Genomic DNA, 12,449 nt, shown 5'->3' on the forward strand with positions numbered 1-12,449 from the left:
TCTTTTTGCTACATAGGAGTTGATTTGAATTTTTTTTGTGATCAATTATAATGCATCCTTCTTGCCTCTGTCCATGAAGACTATAGTGCATGAAGCCCCTAAGGGCTTGATTTGTGCGTTTTTAACACTAGGTTGGTAACCTAACAGGACATAAAAGTGTCCTTTCAGGGTTTTGAAAAAAACCTCCAAAACCATAGTAGATCCACTCATTTTGTAAAATCCTCTCATGAGGTTATAGTTCAAGGCCTACTACACATGTAAAAAATAAGAAACTTGTAAAATTTCTCATCTTTTGGTCACACCAAGCCTCCAAAGTTGATGGACCAGTACATTTTCATCAAAACAGTCATTTCTTACGTTTTGTTGCATAAAAATAAGATTAGGGATTTTTGTAGGACTTGAGATAAATTCCCTAGTTAACTCCAATGGGTTGGTGATAAGAACATATGATTGCTTCTCACTCACTATTTGTTGTTTTACCAAAAGAAATAGGTACAAAAAAGTTGAATTTTTACCATTTTGCAAACCTATCATCAAAGTTTCTATAGCCACGCTCAATACAAATAATATATGCATGTTTTCTTAGTTCCCTATTGTCCTTTAGGTTTATAAGGAGCCATGGAGCATGTCAAAAGAATAATACATCTCTTACCAAGGAGAATCTTGGGGACAAAGATGAAGTGCTAAATACAGCAAACATGAAAAAACTAAGTTCAACATTATGAGTTATAGAATCCCATAGAAACTATTCAATATCTAGCCAAATTTGATCCTTATGACTAGATATGGTTACTACCTACAAAATGCATGTAGTTGTCACAAGAAACTAACAATATTGGAAAAGCTATACTTGATATACTAGATTGTTTCTTTTTCTTCTATAATTGAAAAAATCAACCATCATTGTCTACTATGCAAAATAGGGTATTAGGTGCCCCAAAACTCAAGGAATATTAGCTTTATGTTACAATATGGGACATCGAAAATCAAAACTGCATTTGGATATCATGAAAGCCACCAAAAAAATCATAGAACAGCTGAAATTGGCTAAAAAATAGGATTTGACCATTTTTGTAATTTGGTCATAACTTACAACTTTAAACATTTATTTCTCCCTAGAAGCATCATGACATGTTGAGGACTACTAACGATAGCTCTCTAGCATTATAGACCTCACAAACATGAATTATAGAGTGGTATAGTTGCAAAAAGTTGGAAAAAGCCAAAAACAGGACCCGTTTTTTCACACAGTTTAGGTTGTGAAATGTTGTGCAAGGACAAGGTTAAAGATGGAATTGATATTCCAAAAAAATGTCGAGCTTTTTTCAACTCATGAGACAACTTTCTAGACAGATGGCACCTCAAAATCCATTTTGAAACTCTTGACATAATTCAAGGAAAATGGTCACTTAACACGACATAAAAGTGTCCTATTACCAACCTAGTGTTAAGTGGGAATGCTTTACTATATTTATTTTCCATGTATAGCTTTTTAAGTGGAAATGCTTTACTATTTTGTTTTTTTGCAGGCTATACCCACAATTGTGAGTGATGAGTTTTATCAACCCAAAAAGGAATGCACAAATATCATCAAGCATGTTAGCTGCCTTCAAGGATCATAATACATGAACGGGGCTACACCATTGCTGAAAGCCGAGAGCTACTAAGCTAGCTGCATTTTGGTATATGGTCGTCAAGACTCGAGAAGAATTTGACTGTTGGATTCCAATATTCTGAATTCTTATGTTTTTTGATAGAGATGATCATGCACTTCCCTGTTTTTTTGAATAATCTCATTGAAGCTCGCCATCGAGTGGTCCTTTTCAAAGGTACGCTAATTTCTAGCATTCCAAGAATGTCTAAAGTAGCTAAAGCTAATAATTTGTGTGCATATTAGGATGGATTGTCTCTTCCAAATATTTCCTCCCAAAAGGCAGTAAGTTTTAGTAAAACAAGGTCTTCTAGTTGTTATGTATCCATTTACATACTTTGCTCTCTAGGTCCCTCCTAGATGGACAATTTTGAAGCAAGTGAAGGGGATCCTCACTAGCCACTTTGCACCATAAGCATCTATCAAATCCTATTTCTCCGGTTAATATCTTAATCCCAGGTGGAATGGGCACCCATAGCACTTTCCATAGGAAGATCTTCATAAATGGGGCCTACTAGGTCTCTAAGATGTTGCCTGTTGCTACCGACATCCTTTTGGATTCTAGACAATGCTTTTGCCACTGTTTATTAAGTGTGGAGAACATTCTATTTTAAACATAAGTTTATAGTAGTTTTTCTTACTTTGTGGATTGGTGAAGTTTTTATTCTCAGGCTACTACCAGCTTTTCTAGTCAAAGTCAACCTCACAAATATGCATAAGCACTATACTGAGATGATCGATGGCTTTGTCTATCAAAATTCATTGAGCTCCATTGCGATTCTACTCAATGGCTAGCTGATCTATTTCTTTTCATCTCTTGTTATCCCAGTCCCAAAATTAGTTCAAGTGGATGAGACCTTTTTTATTGACTTTTCTAGCAACTTCTCTCCAGAACAGATTCAATACTTCACTTCCCACTTTTGAGAGCTATGGGAACCAGTGGATGATGGATTTATTAAGATATTTGGCTACCTCTCCCCATTCTAGTGTCTATGAGGCTTTGATGCATTTGCGTACCAGCTCACCCATGTCACCTAGTTTCAGTTTTTCCCATTAACGTGCCAACAGTTTGTCACGAACCTTGAACTCTTTCCACAAGCCCCCCTTGGGGATTAGCTTCACCTTGTCGATTGTGTCCCATGTCATGATGGCCCATGCTTGGCCTTGTACGTTGATCATATCCAATGTCATGATGGTCCATGCCTAGCCTTGTTTTGTGATCATGACCATAAATTTAGCACATTGGGCTTCACCATGCACTACAAGGTTGAGAATCTAAGTACTGCCTTGCTCTTTAGGTCTAGCAGCACATTCCCCATTAGCCCACTACAAGGGTACTATATATTTTGTATTATTGTCCGTAGGGATTTTTTAATTGGTTTCCAAAATTCTTGCTAATTACACTTGGCTATCTCAAGGAGGGGCTTGATAAAGGACAAATACAAGACCATACATGAGTTGATCACCTTAACCTTGCTATGGAATCGGAGGAGCACATATTCCCAAATTTTCATCTTCCTCCAAAGTTTCTCCATGGCCCACTAGAAACTTTGTTTGTGAGAATTTCCCACCCATATATGGCCTCGAAGATGGTGAAAGACCTTTCCTCTTAAGAAAATCTCACCTAACCATTCAAAAGGGTCAAAAGAGTCATTTTCTAATAGATAAATTGGTATTGATTTCTTTGCATTTTACTTAGATCTAGAGGATGTGGAAAACATCTAAACAATCTAGAAAACCTTCCTTAGAAGTTAGCACCTGAGGGCTAGACTTTAACAGTAGAAGGGAGTCATCTGTAAATAGCTTTTCCAAGATTCGTTTGTTACCAGGTAGATCCAACCCTTGAATTTTCCCTCTTGTAGCACTTTTTTGGAGCATGGTAACCAACACTGATGCACTCATAAGTAAATAGCTTTGCAAAGAGTAGCACTTTTTTTGGAGCATGGTAACCAACACGGATGCACTCATAAGTAAATAGCTTTGCAAAGAGTTGTTTGCTACCAATCAAAGCCATCCCTTGAATATCCCCTCTTGCAGCACTTGTCTCGAGCATGGTGACCAACAAATGAGAACCAATTGCAAATAGTAGTGGAGCTAGTGGGAAACATTGTTTGATTGATCTTTGAACTTCAAATTCACCCACAATATTGTTATTAAACAATAGCTAATTATAATTTCCTATTCCTAGAGTGTGTTTTAGTTGATAGAGGAACAAATTGGAGTGCTTTCATGATATCTTCAATGTATGACCAAACAATTCGGTCATACACTTTCTTTAGGTCAAGTTGTAAGGATACATTCTTGATTGGTGAAGTTTGCATACTCGATGTCGACCATTCTTGCCCAAATGTTATCATAAATTGACCCTCCTTTGATAAGTTCATGTTGTCTAAAAGAGGAGACAACCTAAGGGTAGTTGCTTTGGCAATGATTGTGTGTGCAACTGTTATCATTGTGATGGGTCACTAGTGTTTCACATGAAAGGAAAAACAAGATATGGGATAGCTTTGATGAGACCTCTTGTCATGCTTTTATTGAGAACCACATTGACAAGAAAGGTGCGGATCTCGTGTCATCCACTTCTTCAGACTGCAAATTTGGTTGTGCTAAAGTTTGTCTTAAATAATTGCACCACCTTCCCTTCATCGTCCGTGAGTGTGTTGATGGTTTCCCCAAAGCTTTTTAGTGATGTACATAAATGTGCTTGATTGGTAGCCTCGGATCGAAGGTAGGTTTATCTTAAAAGTAATCTCCTTTCTAATGGCTCAGATGTAGTTCTTCATCTCCCCCCCGGATGTCAAGCTCCCTCTTCAAATTCTTTGCTTGCCCTGGATACCAGCCCTCAAACAACGTACACTCCCTCTCCCCTGGCTTTCTAAAAGGCATAATACGTAAACCATAACCAACGTGGTCTTTGGAGCTTTCTCCTCCCCTCTAAATCATTTTCTTTCCAAATTTGAGAGCCTTCTCGTCAATAGTAAGGCCCATATTTCTCCCCCTTTCCCCTAGCATTGTCTGCCCTTCGCGACAACCCATGCGCTCTACAGGTAGATGCCGATTTCAGCCTTCTTCCAAGAGACCTTCCAGCCTTCCAAGTTGATAGACAACCTTCCACAATATAAATAATAATTGATTTTACTAATGGTCCCCAAGTCTCCATTCTCATAAGGCACTTTCTCTCCCACACATGGGCTTCTCCTAGCATACATACGGGCCAACGTAGCTTGGAGTCACATAGCCATTTCAACCATCAACATTTTCCCAAAGCATCCCACGCAAGGTGGCCCGCTTATAAGATTCTCGTATGGTGGATTCTCTACATATTTTCTTGATTGCACGACAAAATCTATCTTGCTTAAATGCCATCTTTAATAATCAAATGATCATCCTTAGTAGGCTCAATCTCCAAAGCTTATGCCTAGATGCAGCTCATATCCACTTTTGTTCATGCATTCACACATCCCTCGTGCCTGTTGATGAAAGTATTGTTCACCTCTGGAGTGCAAGGGTTGAGAGAGATCCGGAATCCATCATCTTATGATTGATTCAAGATTATTCTCAGCCAGTGCATCCAAGAGCAAGACAGTCCCAAGGTTGACCACTTCCGTAATGATTGTGCAAGTGTTAAAGCGGGTTTGAGGCATATCTAAGTGGAAGCTTCAAAAGTTGGGTTCATTGGACCAATTTGCAATACATTTGAAGCTTGAAGTTGACCATCATGGAGTACAATCTTCAACCGGTTTTGGCAAAGGACCTCTCAATTGATGCATTGGGTGGGCATCCTCGTCTATGCCCACAAAGCCTTGGAGTATGCAGGATTCAACATTATGAGCAATCTATATTTAAGACCTCAATGGGGAGAATCTACCTTGACATCACAATCCATTATATGTGGCCGTCGGTTGTCTTTCAGAGTTAACTAAGAGTGGGGGTTATTTAGGTTACGGGAAACTGGAACTATATTGGTATGCTTAACTCTATGAGGTGGAGTAAGTTTAGTGAGCTGGGATTTGGCTAAAAGCAGTTCAAGATTTTTGGTGGGAACCACACCCTGTTCAAATTATTTAGAGGAAAATGAAAAGCTTTTTTATGTCACCGCAATATTGATTGGGGACGTGGGCCTGCACGTGAAGAGCCCCCATATATGGAGAAGGGGCACCAAGATCAGTAGAAGGGAGGGATTATTCTAAGAATGGGCTGCCATGCTGGGAAGGTGCCTGAAGAAACCATCTCGCAAAGAGGTATAAGAGGGGGGCCGCAACCTGGGCGTCTTTCAGAAAAAAAAAGGAGGCAGCAGCACTGCCAGCTTATAAGCGAGGGCTCTGAATGCAAGCAGCCTGCATGGCAAGCAGGTGAGAAGGTGTCGAGCTACAGAAGGGTCACCATCTGAAGGGAAGAGGGAAACCATCTAGGGACTGAAGAAAATGAGCCATATGGTTGTTCCCGGGAGGCAAAAGCTTCAAGCGCGTGGCTGTCGAGGGAGCATCTGTAAGATCAAAAGCCGAGAGCTGGGAAAGCTCTATGAAGCAAGTTCACCGGGTGCAGCAAGGGAGGGAGTGTTAAATTGGGTGTCGCTCAGAGAGGCCGAAAGAGAGCAAAAAGCGGAAAGTGCTGATCTGAAGCAACTGGTAAAAGAGAAGAGGGTGGGTCATGCTATTAAGTGACAGAGCATAGAGAGAGGGGGGAGAGACCACCCGAGAGCCGTCAGTAGAAAGGGGGGGCGCCGATTCTAGAAAGGGGGCAAGAGGCAGCCAGAAAAGCAGAGCCAAGCAGCGGGAGCTCTGTAGCGAGCTCACAAGAGATCCATACTGGGCATAAGCTGGCCGCCAACTTCAGAGAGTCGTTGGCTCGAAGATCTCTGAAAGAGAGAGGGAAACAGCTCACAAAGGGCGAGCTACAGAGGGAGGCCGTTCAGAGAACAAGGGACTAGCGAGGAAGGGATAACACCTGGGAGGAGGAGGAGAGAGCTCTCTAAAGCACTCACGAGCTGGTGCAGCCGGGGGAGCCCGAGCTCACGGGGAACTCGCTTTCAGATGAGCAAGGGAAGCCTCCCCAATGTGCTCAACCGCACATGTACATGGCTTGCATCGGGGAGCACTCGGTACTGGAGAAGGTCAAGAGGCAGTGGTATCAAGCTCTTATGGTCCCAAATAATGGAAAGGGTGAGCGAGGAGAATACTGCAATAGTTGACTTGAGATTGACGGGCACTATCTCCTATAACACAGTGGTGGAGAGTAAGAAGGGAGAAAAATAGTGCCTCAAGAGGTTTAGGGTCCTTGGGCCATCAGCCAAGATAAGAAGCAGAGATTGAGAGGGTCGCCCGGTTTAGAAAAGAGGGGCAAGAAGAAGCAAGGGATTAGAGGTGCCTGTACATATTGCAGCAAGCACTTACCAGGAGTTGCTTGGAGGGCTAAGAGCTGCCAACCTTAATATAAAAAGCCTCATGGAGTTTGGCGGCACTGTAAAATGCGAGTTGGCCTCAGTTAGAAGTGAAGAGTGTGGGCTGCTTGAGGAAATCCAAGGAGATGCAACCCATTGAGGAGCCTTGCATAATCAACAAAAGCCTTGGAAGTGGTGTAGCTCTACGTTGGTGCAGCCAAAGTTGGTTGACCATAGAAGATGGCATGGGTAGGTATGTTAAGGTTAGTAGAAATAGGGCAAAGGGCTAGAGTAGTTGTAAAGATTCTGGGCAAACATGTAACAACGGATGTGTATGGCTGATGCGGTTTATAAGTTAAGAAGGGCTCCAAAAAGGGCTAATTTGGGTGGCAAATGAAAAAAGTTCAAGGTGCAATCTTTTTGCCTGGAAATGTAGAGCTTTAGTTGTTGAAGAAGCAAGTCCCGACGGCTTTTCAAACAGAGGTACGAAGTCCAAGATATTGGAGTTTGAAGGTGCAGTGCATTGCAGATCTAAGAAAGACAAGGCTGATGGATCCAGGTGATTGAGGTCAGTTTGGAGCTATGGGTGTGTAGTGCTTGATTTGTGGAGCATGCTGGTCTTTTCAAATCGGCAATCTAAGTCACGGATATCAAGATACGGAGCTTCGAAGTTGTGTCGAGGGCTAGGTGTGTGACAATTTGATTGTTTGGAAGAGTGTGCCATCTGGAGGTTTTTACAGCTCGACAGGGTTTGAGGAAATAGTAGGTGATGTATGGAGCTAGCAGAAATGGACTGCTCATCAAACGGAGATACGAACTGCAAGCTATGGCCGGTCAAAGTCTCGGACAGTTTCCCAAGGAACGGTGGCAGATGAATTTTAACGATTTTTGCAGCCTCGGATGGCAAGCTTGGGACTCTTGAAAGGTAGCAAGGACCAAGTGACTTGAAGTCCGGAATAGGGGAGTTTCCGAAATTCTTTACGGCTTGGGCATCGGACCCCTTGGTATCAAACTGCAGTGCACTCAGGCTGGGTTTTTAAAAAAAGTATTATTTGAAATTTTTAGTGAACTTGGCAATGCCTTGGAGGGGCGCTCACCATGAGGTTCCATATGTCAACAGGTTTATCCCGTATACGGCGAAGGGGGACCGAAATGAGAAATATAGATAGTGGAACATGGCATTACTTGGGGCATCACAAAGGGGTAGTGGGCTCCTAGAGCTTCACGAGCTCAGCTATAGAGGAGGTGGTGAGGAAGTGCATTGTTGTGGGTGGAGCCTTGTGAGCGACACGGTAGCCAGTGGGGGTCGTGGACGATTTTGGTTGGCAACAATGGCGGCCAGTGGTGGTAGCACTGCTGAGTGGTCGGTGACGTCAGCTAAACAATGGTGGTAGCGCTACTGAGAGGTCCAACTGATGACGTGGCACCACGTAGGAGTTTGATCCCGCGCCCATTAGGGACCCATCTTTTGGAGCTAAAGCACCCCCCCACTAGCGACGTCACTAGTGCTAGGGGTAGGGGGCGAGTCATGTGCAAGAAATGGAGAGAGAGAGTCCGAGTGCCCATGCGAGGAGTTCACAAGGATGTGGCCAAAGTGGTCGGACCAAGGAGGATCGCGGGCGGTCAAAGTTAGTCAAAAGCTCATTAGAGGGGCAGATTCGAAGGTGCAAGTGTGAAAAATAAAACATATAAAAAAGAAATCATAGGGGCACTAGCGACATCGCTTGTGCATCCCCTTCAAGAGAGTAGGTGAAGTTCAAGTTCCCAAAAGGAAACAAATCCCATGCAAGCTTTCCAACTAGCAAAGACATAAGTGTTTGATGCTCCCCATTTACCAAATAAGGTTGAGCTCTCCTATAAATATCAAAAGATGGCCCATTTTTGGCGCTTTTTTTCATTGTGAAGGCCTGTAGACTCCCGATGTACGCAGTTGTTTTGTGTTGAAACTTGCCATTGGAGATTTGGAATAGTTGTACTATCTCTCTGTTAAGTAATACTAAGCCATTTCACCATTTCTTGGTGTCGTTTCTTTCCTTCCCCTTCCTTTTTCTCTTGCTCTTTGTATGATGCATGCTGGTGCCTACGGAGGTGTATGCCCGCGGATCGTTGTGTGGTGCAAAGCGGGAAGAATTGGAGTGTTGTGGGATTCATAAAATGTCATAAAATCTAATACCTAACCAACTCATAAAATGATCATTTGATGTGGGAGAATAAAATGGAACAAGGGTTAGAATATAGACATGTGCTTATGGATTTGTCGATCTCAACACGGGGCCAAGGTTAAAAGGGTAGAAATGAGAGATGGTATGTCAAAGAGCAAGGCTAGCTAATGTAGCTTAAAGACCTTAGAGTTAGCTTCATTAAAGACCTCCAATGGTTAGTGTAAAAGTCTTAAGACCTTAGATTACGCTAGGTTCATGTTTTAAGTATTAATAATTAAGGTGCTTGACATGCTTGATAGCTAAGGCCTTGGCCAAGTTCGCCATGTGCTCGAGGTGTCCAAGTCCAAGTCAAAGTTAAGCCCTACAAAGAGTGGGGCGATCCTACAAGCTAGGGGCATGACAGAGAGAGAACCCATGATCATGCTAATCTTGTACCTGCTGACTAAGGTGCTTGAGAAGCTTCCCATGCTTGGAAGGTAAGGTCTTGAGAAGATTAAGTCAAAAAGGGTCCCTACAAAGAAGTGGGGGAGCCCCAAAGCTAGGGATAAGCTTGACTTGACCTTCTACTCACCCAAAGGGCACCCCTTCCTCAAGGGACACAAGGACACATGTCAGGTTCTCCGTGTGCTTATCCACATGGGGTGCTTGAATCATATCGGCTAAGCTAAAGAGGAGTCCACTGAGCATTTAGTTATTTGATTAATTGCTTAAAGAATTTTCCAAGCCCTCTCTCTCAAAGGGGAAAGGAGGACACGTGTCCAAATGCTACCATGGTTGCTTGACATGCATTATGCACGTGATTGGCTAGGATTGCAGGAGTCCAATCAAATGCAGGCATTAGCTACAATGAGGGGTTGACCAAGGAAGCTAAGGGTATGATTGGGGGGTATACTCTCTCTCCCATCCACCCACAAGCTCATTCTTTCTTGGAAAAGTGAAAGAGCTCCATCTCCTTCTCCAAGCTTGTTGAGAAGTTGAGAGCCTACACCAACACTCTTGGCTATGGAATGCAAATCCAACCAAGATCCATGCTTCAATGCTGAATCTTTCCATCTTCTTAATCATCATTATTATGCTATTATGATATGCTATGCAAGAAGAGTGATGATTAATGAGGAACTATCTCTTTCTCGTATGTTACTTCTTCTTCCTCTTCCCTACCCTCATTCCCCGCTAGCTCTCTCCACCTTCAAAGGTTTTTGAGACCTTGGGACTGATGCAAGAGATGGTTAATGCTTTTACAAATTTTATGTTATGCTCGTGATGCATGAAGCTTTCCATCCTGATTGCATCACCTAGGTCACAAGGAACACAAACATTGTATTGTAAAAAGTCTCTCTTTATGGGAGAATCTATAATACGAAATCCAATTGGAGGGGGAATCGGCTCCACATAAATCTGATCCTCAACTGCTATCATGTTCTCTAATTCTCTCTCTTGCAAAAGTATTGTTCATGCCAAGTTAATTAAGTATAATGGTTGTGTTGCTACCGCTAATTAAGTTCACCCTCTATGTTCTCCAAGTATTCTCACAAAAATACTCACTCTAATTCTCTTAATTCCGCTATTCTCAACGTTTATAGGACATCTCCATTACATAAAAGGTGAGTTGAGTCGTTAGGGTGCATTCGGGTTGAATAGTGTTTTTGCCGATCAGGGGAGTATTGTTTTGTGAGCAAGGATTGTTCCATTAGTGAAAATAGGTCTATTTGAATGTGTTATCCAAGAGATTATGGGTGTTTTGGATACCCTGAGCAATAGGGAGGCATTGTGTTGTGTGCTAGGTATGTTCCCCATTCCCCCTCTCCATCTTCCAGTGCCCCCACTGAGGAGCAGTTGATCGCTGCTTGGTTTTGATCAAAGAAGGTTTTTTTCATCAAGAAGAGATGGTAGCACAAACTTATGGACCAATTTTCACCGGATAAGAAGACCAGAAGGTGCTGGATGGTCGATTTCAAGTTGTGTATGCTATCAATGGTATATGCCAAATGAAGATAGCAAGATGCAAATGATTCCACTGCTGATACGAGGAAGAGAAAAGACATGGTTCTATGCTTTGGAAGGGGAACCAAGACTTATGTGGAAGACTTTGCGAGCCTATTTTCTGCATGATTTTCGTAAGGAGGTGTCCCCTGTCAATTTGGATACAAGATTGAAAATTTGAAGCAGGATGTAAGCAAGGAGTTTTGCGTTTTTCTCAACATCTTTGAGGAATGCTAGAGGAATTTTGCAGTTTCCATGAAATTGGCTAATGGAGGTGAGTACTTTAACTTGGAAAAATTTATGGTTTTTTTGCAACCCAAAGTTTGTGAGAAGGTGGATTTTGAGAGCCCAATTAATTACAAGGAAGCGGTTGCTATTGCACGGGCAAAGAGCCGAAAAATAAAAAAGAAGATCGAGAAAGGTGCGCTGGGATACAAGGCGATGATTCTCGGTTGTACTCCAAGTGTGAGGGAAGACGTTCAAGTAAAGAACCAGACAAATCGGGGGGTGGCAACCATTCCTCAACAATGGGTACGTACGGTTCAAGACTGCGAAAATGCAAGAATTGTGTTTGAGTGTTATGGGCAGAGGTCACACAAGGGCAGGAAGAGGTAGGGCTAGGCAACGGCCCAGCAGGTATTATAATTGCGGAGAGAAGGGCCACTATGCTCCAGACTTCCCTCATCCACCAAGGGAAAGGGGCAGCATGTACCCTCTGTTTGGTCAAGGCAGGGGGCAAGTGCACTTCAATGGTCAAATGGAGAAGCAAGCAGTTGAAAACCAAGCATCGCCTGCTATACCAGGTAATGATGAAGTGCAAAGGGTTAACATTGTTGGCATTGACAAGTAGGAGATTGATATTATGGCCAACAAAAGAGAAAGAGGTGAAAGAGAGACCAAACGGAACGACAAACCATAGCAAGGAAAGGTAAAGAGAAGATGAACAAAGGCCAAGAGCAGCCAGAGTCAAGCAAGAGAAGACAAAAAAGGAAAATTACACAAACGGATTTTCATTCGGGGTGTCCCAAATACGACCTATTAAGGGATGTTCAACTTAATCAAAAAGCTAACATCACTTTTGGGCAACTCCTTGCATTAGACCCCAAATTGAGGAGACAATGGTCAACCAGTGTCAACACGAGGCTACCCGAGTAAAAAGTGATGTGCATTCTCTAGAGAATCTAGCCTTGAGGGTGGGGAGTCCAACCGATGTCCTTCTAGTGGTCGTGGAAGTTTTTCTTGAGAAGAGGAAACATGTGCAAGTGTGTATTGA

The sequence above is a fragment of the Adiantum capillus-veneris genome, chromosome 14, assembly GCF_014529385.1.
Source record: "Adiantum capillus-veneris isolate H3 chromosome 14, ASM1452938v2, whole genome shotgun sequence".
NCBI classification, from domain to species: Eukaryota; Viridiplantae; Streptophyta; class Polypodiopsida; order Polypodiales; family Pteridaceae; genus Adiantum; species Adiantum capillus-veneris.